Raw genomic sequence first — 10,199 nt, 5'->3', positions numbered from 1 at the left:
AATGGGCCATCTTAGAGACTAGATCCACGATGACCAGGATGGTGTTGCAAGGCTGCATTGATTCATGAATACAGTGTACTTATTTGGATCACCAGTGAAGCGTTCTGGGGCGGACCTAAAGGAACCGCCCCTGGAAGAACTACCTGTACGGGCTTTGGCGTGGACTGTGGTGGCGGAATAGGGTGGGCCTGCCCCTGTAATGGGGCTTGGCCAGCCTGTGCTTGGAGCATCTGCCTTGCTAAATCGTCCGTGCGTTCTTGATTCACAATGAGGTCCCTCCTTAAGGCATTGGTTTCCTGTCTTGAGGCATGAATTTCAGCCCGTAACTCTCCCAGTATCTGGGCCAACTGGTCCGTTTCTGAAGTTTCCATAACACCCAGGCAGAGATTCGTAGGAGGCTTTGCGTTCTGTTACACTCACCTGGTCTCTGCGGAGGCGTTGGGGCACGGTTGCAGCCCTCCGAGGGATGAAACTCCTCTTGTCTGTTCCTCCCTCTGCGTCTGTGTGGGGAACTGCGATGAGCAGTGCAGTTTCTGCGTGAATATAAGGGGGGGCTGTATGAGTATGCAGCCTGTAGTCCCTGACCCCTTCTCCAGACCTCTTCTTCCTGGATGTGGCTTCCCTGGGGTTGCACTACTCTTGAAGCTCACCTGCTGAATGATGATGATGAGCTCTCCTTCCTTCTTGCAGGGGCGCTTGTTGAAGAGAACCGAGTTCCTTCACTGGTCCCTTGTCATGGAAGTCCAGGCCAGCTGCGAATATTCCACTTCTCTTGTAGGTAGCTTGTCTTCCAACTGTTTTAATTGTATTTGTAAAGTTCGTTCTCTGTCCTTTGTATGTAATGTCTCTTTTTTCTGCTCTCTCCCCTTGCAGGTGGTCTAGCGGTGCCGGCGGTAGCTGCGGTAGAAGAAGCAGAGCCTGCGGTATGGAGGAGCGGGGCTGAGATGGTCCGACAGTTGGTAAGTAGCCTTTAATGGTGCCTTGGGGTGCGCATTGGGTTTTAAATGCGGCGCAACCCTGGGTTGGGTGTTTTTGGGAGTTCTAACCTTGTATTGTCTTCTTTTCTCGTTTCAGGACTTTAGCTCTGTGGGACAGAGAGCGCAGGTGCTGCGGCGTCGATTCGGGATCTGCCAAGAAGATGGAGCGTTGCCGTGAGATTCGAGCCAGGGTCCAGGTAAGGATGCTGTTGTTGTAGGATCACGAGGTAAGTAGCTGGTCCAGGCGGCGGTGAGCGTCACGTTGCACGGAGGTGCAAAGTAACGCGAAGCGTTTGCTTGAGGGATCGGCGGGTTTATATAGTCTTGTTTCCGGCCACGCCCAGTAGCTCTGGCCTGTCTGCAGCCATGCCCTGCCACACCCGATGATTCAGCACCTGAAGACCAGGCCTAGGGAGCCACGCCCGATGAGTCAGAACTTGGGTATGTTCTCGGGGGGGAAAAAAGGCTTTCAGCACCTGTAAAAATAAAAGCACTCCTACACTGAAATAAAGTGTTCCTGCTCACATCTCTATATGAGCCTGGCGCCAAAGGCGCCAGGACTGAATCCAGCCAGGGCCCCTGTGTTTGAGTCCCAAAGGGACATAAGTGAGTCAAGTGACCCATTGCCCCCGTCACTAGATGGTGTGGTTTTTGTGTTCTGGGGCCTGTGGCCATGACACTACTGCAACAGCCTCTTCCTCAACCTCCCTGCTTCCACCCTGCCCCCTTTGCAACTCATCCAGAACAGAACCGCAAGACTTATCCTTGGCCTCAAGCCCAGGGACCGCATCTCTCTGGCATTGAAATCCTTCCACTGGCTCCCCGTGGCTGCAAGGATCCAATTCAAGACCCTCTGCATTGTCCGCAAGGCTTTCTGGGGCCTGGGACCTACTTAACTTCAACGGTGCCTTTCTAAATACTGTCCCTCTCGAGCCCTCTGATCTTCTACCTCAAACCTTCTGTGAGTGAGCCAGTTCTCCAAGCAGAGATTTGGAGGGAGATCCCTTTCCTCAGCAGGTGCCTCCCTCTGGAACAGCCTCCCTGCCACCCTCCGTCTTGAGCCTGATACTCTTAAGTTCCGGAAACTCATCACCCTGCTAACCTAGCTCTCTGCTCTTCCCTCTCTCCCTCCTTTCCATACAGCTCACTGACTGGTCGCCTGGTGTACCCCAGAGTCTCACAGGTCCCAGGCACTCCTGCCAGTCCTTCTGCACTTGCATAAATCCTCAGAGCTTCTCTCTCCGCTCTTCCCCAGTCTCGATTGACTGGGTGCACTCGGTCCCCTACCCCTCCCTTGTCCTGCTTGCACTTGCACTACAGCTCTGCCTGTAGATCGTTCTGTCTTCCTTGTCTCACCCCTTAATGTGCACTTGAAAAAACTGCAGAATCGCTGTCAGGCCTATTTGTTGTATCTTAACTGTTGAATGTACCATATTCACTTAATCTGCCTGTGCAGACCATTATCGCTTCCGAAATTCAAGGAGTCTGAGTGACTGTTGTTTTTATCCTGTGTCCCCTTCGCCCCCCCCCCCCCCTTGGGCGCTTTGAAACACATGCCTGTGTATAGGCGCTTTATAAATAAACAATACCATACCACCTGACACCAACCGGGAGATCACTCGCTGTTGGGCCCTGGTGACCGGATCCAATGGCAGAAAAACCAACTTCAGATGACCCTCCAATGACCCACCAAGTGTGGAGAAAGTTTGGAGCAAGGGTGGGGAGTTTTAACCATACTTGCCGGTACCCCTCCCTTAAAAGTTTGATAAGTTTTGGACCAGTTTCACTTTGGCACTACTTGTCGCTGAACAGCTAGGAACAGTGCTATTCACTAGAACACGTCCTCAACTAACATTTGGACCCTTCTACACGTCCCCAGAACACTTACCTTTTTCCCAGCTCTACAAACTATTGAAAACTTTGTGCGCGTTCTGGGCATTCATTTTAGGGCTGGAGTTCTTAAAGTTAGGGTTGTGCATTCGGTGAACAGTTGGTGCTATCTCTAATCACTTACCTTTTCCTTTCAGGTATTTGGTGGGAAGCGGGGTGAACTGATTATTTTGCACCAATTGAAGTCCCTGTATAAATGTTTTATAGTGTTTAGTATTACGTGATATTACCTGCCATTAGTCAGCATTCATCGTGTGTTTTCTGGGCCTACAATAAATCTAGTATATTTTATAGCTAACTAAGTGTAAACTTTGATGTTTCACTGTGTGGACTCATTGGTGACCCATGACTCCACTCACCTCTCCTGAGACTTAGCCTTGCCTGCTCTCCAAGCTACCTTGCTTGGTCTGGCTAAACTCCCAGAAGTTGTCCCCTGTTTATCCAACAAGGGTGGCCTCTGAAACATCTGTCAACCAGGCCAGAGTTTAGAGATCCATGCTTTTCTTACCTGGACTCAGAACTATTCACACAAAAAGCTTATTTCTCATCTTTGCGTTGGCATTGGTGTAAATCACCAGGGTAAATGCTTAACTTGGTCTGATTATAATGTCAGGAAATTGAACCAGGTTCTCAATCCTGACCAGTTTGTCCCTGATTTGCTGCTATTGCAGAGGGAGTCGGACATACGAGTGAAGATGGCTGGTTTCCTGGAGTTGTTTTATTCAGGCCGGGTCTTGCATCACAACAAAAATGTATCCTCTGGATTGTTTGACTTTATGATCCGTAAAAAGAAAAAGGCTTATCGCAGGGCCGTTGCTGCTATCAAATGATTGGTCCGGAGTCAGCAGGCAAAAGCAGCTAATTTCCCTTTTCAATCGGTAAAAGAATGGCTGAGGAATCATAAACATAATGTGAACAATGCAAATTGAACATTTCTATTTGGTTTTATCAAGGGGAATGATAGCAAACCTTTTTGGTATGGCCATAGAAAGTTTGTGGTGGGGAATACATTACAGGAGCTCAATACCATTGCAGAAACAGTTTAGGTCTGTTTCATCACTGTAAAGACCGCAGTCTATATGGTAGAGGAGAGGCACAAAGGGCCCCACCCAAGATTCTCTATTGTTGGTAGCAGTGGACGAGCAATTAAGGCCTAGCTTCTCAGGAGGTGATGCGGGCTGGTTCTTAAGTATAGTGTAGTCCCCAAGCCCCCACAAAGGAATATCTACACACTATGTTAGTTAAAACACAGTCTTTATATAAATAAGGTTCAAGGTTATATACACAATCACGATAATGCACTTTGTGCTCCGACAATTCCAGAAATGGTAAATAGATACAGGTCTAGGTGGTACCACAATTACTCTGATTCCTTTAAAATGAATCAACTGTACTCAGTTCAATTAGCATAAGAATCAACACAGCAAAACGATATCAACCCTTGATTTAGGAGGAAAACAAGTTGGTTAGACAATTGGCAGAATACTGGCCCCGTTTACCTAGGCACAGTTCTGTATGAGGACCCCCCCACCCCCCCACCTGCGCAACCTGTAAATGAAGATGCACTACAAGCCCAGTCCATATATCGTCTATTAGAGTCTTATCTTCTTCTATAGTTCTGCAACCCAAATGTACCTTGTGTTGTAGAGTTCTTCGTCAGGAAATCGATGGGGCCCTTCTTGAGTGCACTCCCTTTTGGGCAGGAGCCACGGGTCGTCGAACTTTCGAGATGAAGAAAAGGTTAACGTTGTCATTGAGGCAGCAGCTTCGGTCCTTGCGGTGCTCGTTGACGATCGGTTGAAAACGTCCTGCAACAGGGGAGGCGTGCGGTGCACCTCAAATTCGATGGTTCGTTGCCACAAAGAGTCATTGAAGAACTTTGACCCAGCAAGGACGTCGAGTCGTCAACGTCGGGCGTCGGCGAACGGGAACTGACCACGGCTGGCTTCCGTAACTTTGTTGGCGTCTCTGAGGTCTTCGGGTGGTGGGAAACCCACCGACTGATTCTCCTCGGTCGTCGACAACCTTGACTTTCTCCAGAAGAATGAAAGCGGTCGACGAGGATGAGCAAGGGAGTCCTTGGATCAAATGTCTTAGGCAAAGGAGCACGGCGGCTCCGATCGGCGACGGCAGTTGTCGACGGTGGATGGCTGTCCGGTGCTTCTCTTGTTCTCCTCGGCGGTCTCCTTCTCCGGTTGGCAGCCTTTCTTAGGTCTGGGAGCTTTGGCGAAGATCAGCTGGTGCACGATGGTCCCTCGTAGCTCGGGAAGAGGTCTCCTAGCTAGGTCCTCTCTTGGATCCGCTCCTTGAACGCACAGCAGCTTTCAGATTATCGAAGGACAGCAGCAGCAGTTCTTCTTCCAGTGGGCTTCAAAGTTAAGCATCAGTCAACCTCAGCTTTTGAACGATTTCAAGCAGTGAGAAGCCCCCAGATATATTGTTGATCGCTCATTCATTCTGCTATGTCACACTCGGGCAGTCAATCACTGAGAAGGGCATTCAGGCAGTCAGTCAGCCAATCAGGTGCACTGAGCATTCAAGCCATTCTTCTCCATCCAGACACTCAAAACACAGAATGTGGATTCAGACAAGTACCCAGCCATTCAGCAGTTTTGGGCATAGCTGTCTCAGTCATTGTGTCAAACACCAGATACTAGAAACCCTTAACACAGAATGCGTATTCGTCACACACTCCATTCACCCAGGTCCCACCCCACGGGCGTACCCACAACATACAGTCATTGGGAAGGCTCCAGCCAGTCTGGCCTGGACTTCCCCCACAACATCATATATGGAACTGCTACCCAACAGCCAGTCAGGGGGAAGGGACAGAGTCAGGGCTTCCCGGGACTTCGGAAAAAGTAAGGTAACAGGAGATAGAATGCAAGAGGTCACCGGGGCCATCTTGTTTCCTATCAGGAATCCACTGATTCAAGTAACAGGGCCTGGGCATCCCAAAATGGAGGACACTCGGGGCACCTGTCAATTCAGCACGGTGCTGCCACCAGCCCGTACCCTCCTCTGTGGGCCACGCACATGTGCCCAAACACATACACTAGGAGTACAAGGTTTTACTCCCACCCATGGGTGCCATAAGGGTATCCCAAGGGTCTGTTCACCAAACCAAATAGAGGAAGAGCCGCACCGCCAGGAGTCCCACATGAACTCCTGCATGGTAAAGAAGTCAGAAAATATGATAAAAAGCAATAAAGGACAGGGATACGGAGGCCCTGTCCCTCCAATGCATTTCCAGCATCACAATCACTGAACTCTATTTTGATCATAGCCCGGTTGGCACAATGCTCTGCTCTTATCAGGTCACTACTTCTTTTGAAGGTTGTGAAGAGGCCGACATAGTATAGATCATTAAGAAAATGAAGGCCTCTCGTGCACCAGGCCCTGGCGGCGTGGTAAATGTTTTAATAAAAGACAACCCGAAATGACGAACCCCCTTGCTACCGTGATTATTCCATTGTGTCATTGCATCGTTCCGTGGAGCTGGCATGAGTCCATTTGAATCCTGGTACACAAAAAGGGTGCGAAAGAATGGACCCCTCTAACTACAGGCTGCTTGCCAATCTTGGACTATAGTTGCAAAATGTTCTCTTCCCTAATTCTATGTAAATTAAGTAAATGGGTTGAAGAGAGTAATTAATTAAAGTCCCAGACTGGGTGCAGGCAAGCCCATAGTACCTCCCATAATATCGTGATCCTCCATTATCTGATGGCGGGTGCTTTGCGGCGTCCGGATAGAAAACTGATTCTTTGTTTCGTAGATTACACAAAGGCTTTTAATTGTGTTTTGCGACCCATGGAGCAAACTTGAACGTTTGGGTTTAGACCCGCAATTGCTTCATTTTTATAAGGCTAATGTATTCTGACACAACTGTCACCACCCATGTCAGTCAGGATGGAATTATTAACCTATTCCTACACATTCAGGCTTGAAACAGGGTTGCATACTCGCCCCCCTGTTAAATCTTTGTTTCAGACATGGGTGCAGCAATAAGGTCTAGCCGTAATTTGCCTCCATATATTGGGAAGGATTCCGTGGCTGGCTTACGCCGATGACATAGTGCTACTCTATTCAGCATTCCATGGTGGCCTTGCTTGTCTTTGTCACCAAAAACAATATGCCAATTAATTCTCAGAAAACCAAAATCCTGATTATTGGCAGCAAGTCTCGCATAGAGTTCTCTTTTAATTGGAGCCTGGGGATGGCTTTGTTTACTTGGGCTTTCCCATCAAGTCTTGTGCTGTGGTCTCCTTTTATGGAGATTTAATTTCACCTGAAGTATTGAAGAAATGGCTGGTTATTAAGAGGTTCATTGCCAGGAAAGGGGCATTTAATATGGAAGGCTTTATTGCTATTTACAAAACGAGAATGATCTCAGGTTTGTTATGTGGACTTGAATTGTTACCCACTCGACCTGCTACATGGTTGGACAATATTGAGGGAAAGTTGCTTCGCTTATTATTGGGTGTGCGGTGGAGGCCTTGAGGTGTGAGTTGGGTCCCATTAGGTCTCCTTGGCTGATACTGCGCGGCAATTTTCATATACATTTATGTTGTCCTTATGCCTTTGGCAGCTGCTCATATTCATGATAATGTTTTAAACTTGTTTTTATATGATTTGCCCCTTTGCAATGCCTTGGCATGACTCTCGATTATGCTCTTTCATTGCCTACTGTTTCCCTGGTCCTAAAAAATAAGACGGTGGTTTGGGACAGATCTGAACACATTGCCAAATTGGGTAGTAAAAAGAGAAACGTTGAATACAGCATTCCAAGTTTTTCGCCTCGTTCCCCATGTACATATCTTACAAAAATTGTGCTCGCTTAAAATCCGATTAATTATCTACGTTTTAACATTTTGCCCACTTTAGAGTGCATTGGTGGTTGGCAAGTCATCCCTTATGAGGAAGGACTATTGTTGATAGGAACTGGTGGCACTGTTCTTGCCTCTTGTCGCATATCCGTCGTGATGAGAGTTCGCTTTCTAGCCATTTGCGCAGCGGATTTCTTGGCGGTTACGTCTGCTCCTCTTAGTATCTGGAGAGAAGCTCCTGCACCTTTTGGTTCTGTATGTTAGGACTTTTTTGCAGCATTTGTTGCCAAGTTGATGTAATTCTTAAATGTTTTATTGTATTTTGATTTTGGTTGTTAATTGGGACCCTAAAGGATTATATTGTTTTAATAAGATTTTAAAGTGTTACTTGCTGTAATAATTGATATTTGTAATGTTTTATTATGAAATGTAATTGATTGTGTAGTGCAAAAGGTTTTATTTGTAAAACCACACGTACTTAAAATAAAAAATAAATCCATTCTAACACATTGGTGTACAGTGGTGAGGATAAGGTCTACGGCACCAGAGTGCTGTCCACTGGTGCAGCGCCTGGATTATATTTACACAAACGCCTTGACTTGATTTATCTGGTAATACTATACTTAGTATAATGGAAACAGTCACTGCATCTACTTTAAATCCATCTAAACTCGATCAATTGAAATAATTGTGTCTAGAAAGGGGTATTCCAACCTCTGGTACAAAGGCTGAACAAATACAGAAAGAAATGGATCTGCAAGAAAATAGGATTGTGCCTTTATCTTCCAGTTGTGATGCAGGAGGTGTTGGGGCTGCTTCCCGAGCAGGAATGGTGTTACTGTGACTGCTGTGGCAGCATAGAGTGACGAGACTGACCAAGTTGATGTATGGTTTGGGTCATTAACATTTATTCTACCAAAGCCTATCCTTCCCTAAGCTATAGGTGGTTTCCCTACCTAAACAAACTAAACTTGGGTCATGTCATTCAGGATGTCAATGATGTCCCAATAAAAGGTTCTGTCCTGGTCAAACTCCTCACCTATCCCTACTACTAAAACACAAGGGTTAACGTAAGGGTCTCTACACGACCCAGGAGAATGGCTCCCTTCTCGTGGGCACACGTCTCTTCCAAAAAGGATGTAACACAAAGTGCAAAGAAAGGAAATGTCTCTTCCCACTTCCGGAGACTTCTATTGCTGAGGAGAATGTCTCGCTTCAGTCGTTCTTCTTGAGCGATGTGTGGTTTTGCTACCTTTTGCTGATTTATGAAATCACTTGACTCCCACCAATCTCCTTTTCTGACTTTTCAAAAGAGATGGCAAAAGACAATGAGGATGATTTTGCGTTATTTCTCAAGGCATGTGGACCCTGCGTATTGAGAAGGCTGGACTCTTGACAGGATCTGGTGTTGACCAATGAGAAGTAAGGAGCAGCTTGTTTCTGATTGGACCTCAGTCCAAAGATTACCCTCGGGCTATTCTTGGGTGTGTTCACGGCACCACCCGTGCGCTCCTGTCTCTTCCCCGATCTGCTAGAAGATAACCCCTCAGATAACTTTTCGGGGAGTTTGGGGTTGGCGGTTTAAAGACAGAGTTCAAATCACAACCCCTGAAGTAAGTTACGATCTGCTAACAGTTCTTTTATATTTGTTCATTTGTTATCTGTGTTCAAGTTTTCTAAACTGTGTGCTTTGAGGCCTTGTAGCACTTATGCAAAAAATGAGCTAAAATAACATGGCGCCGGTGCACGACCATTTTGGACATTCACTTCCATCACTGCAATGAAAGCCTATGTTTTCGTGGGCTCTGTAAGTAAAAGTGTGTTTTTGCCGCGAAGCTAAGGTCACATACATATTGATGTCAGATGTACTGAGGGGAATAGTTGTATTGTCTGCCGAAGGACGAGCCAGATAGGGAGTCGGAGCGCTCTGCAGGTGCAGTGATAAGGGGTACTGGGAATGAAGGCAAGGAAGGGAAGCTGGGTTTTTCCACTTCTAGCTGGATTTTTCCACTCTTTGCTCCTTATGCTTGTTGTCTGCTCTTCGGCTGAGGGCAGTGATAACCATGAGGGGCGGGGACTCCCCCATAAAGAGTAGAGATATTTGAAAGATTAAATTCTGGACCCCCAGGTGATGCAGCCTCGCTGAGAGGGAGGACTCTCCGCTCCAGACCTGTTAGCACGAGTGATCACTCTGCCTAGCTGCTCTGGGACTAAGCAGTGTTCTAGTGGCCGAGATGAATGTGTCTTCTGCAACTATCATAACGGTGATGCATTTTCTTTGTTTTTGTATAACTGAATATATGTTGTGTTAGTTGTGTGTATGTATAAGGTGTGAATAAAGGGTGTATAACGAGCCATTCTCTTTTTTTACAACTATTTGGACTAAGTGTGATTTCTTGCCTGTCGGAGTCCAATAACTGTTTTGTTGGGGCCTGGGGGAACGTACGTTTTTAGATCCCTCCACGTGGCCAAGCAAAAAGCAAGACAGGCCTTTGGGCATGTTGC

This window comes from Ambystoma mexicanum, chromosome 9 (genome assembly GCF_040938575.1).
Source record: "Ambystoma mexicanum isolate Mex_15411 chromosome 9, UKY_AmexF1_1, whole genome shotgun sequence".
Lineage (NCBI taxonomy): Eukaryota > Metazoa > Chordata > Amphibia > Caudata > Ambystomatidae > Ambystoma > Ambystoma mexicanum.
The sequence above is the reverse complement of the archived record's forward strand: the minus strand, read 5'-3'. Positions refer to the sequence as shown.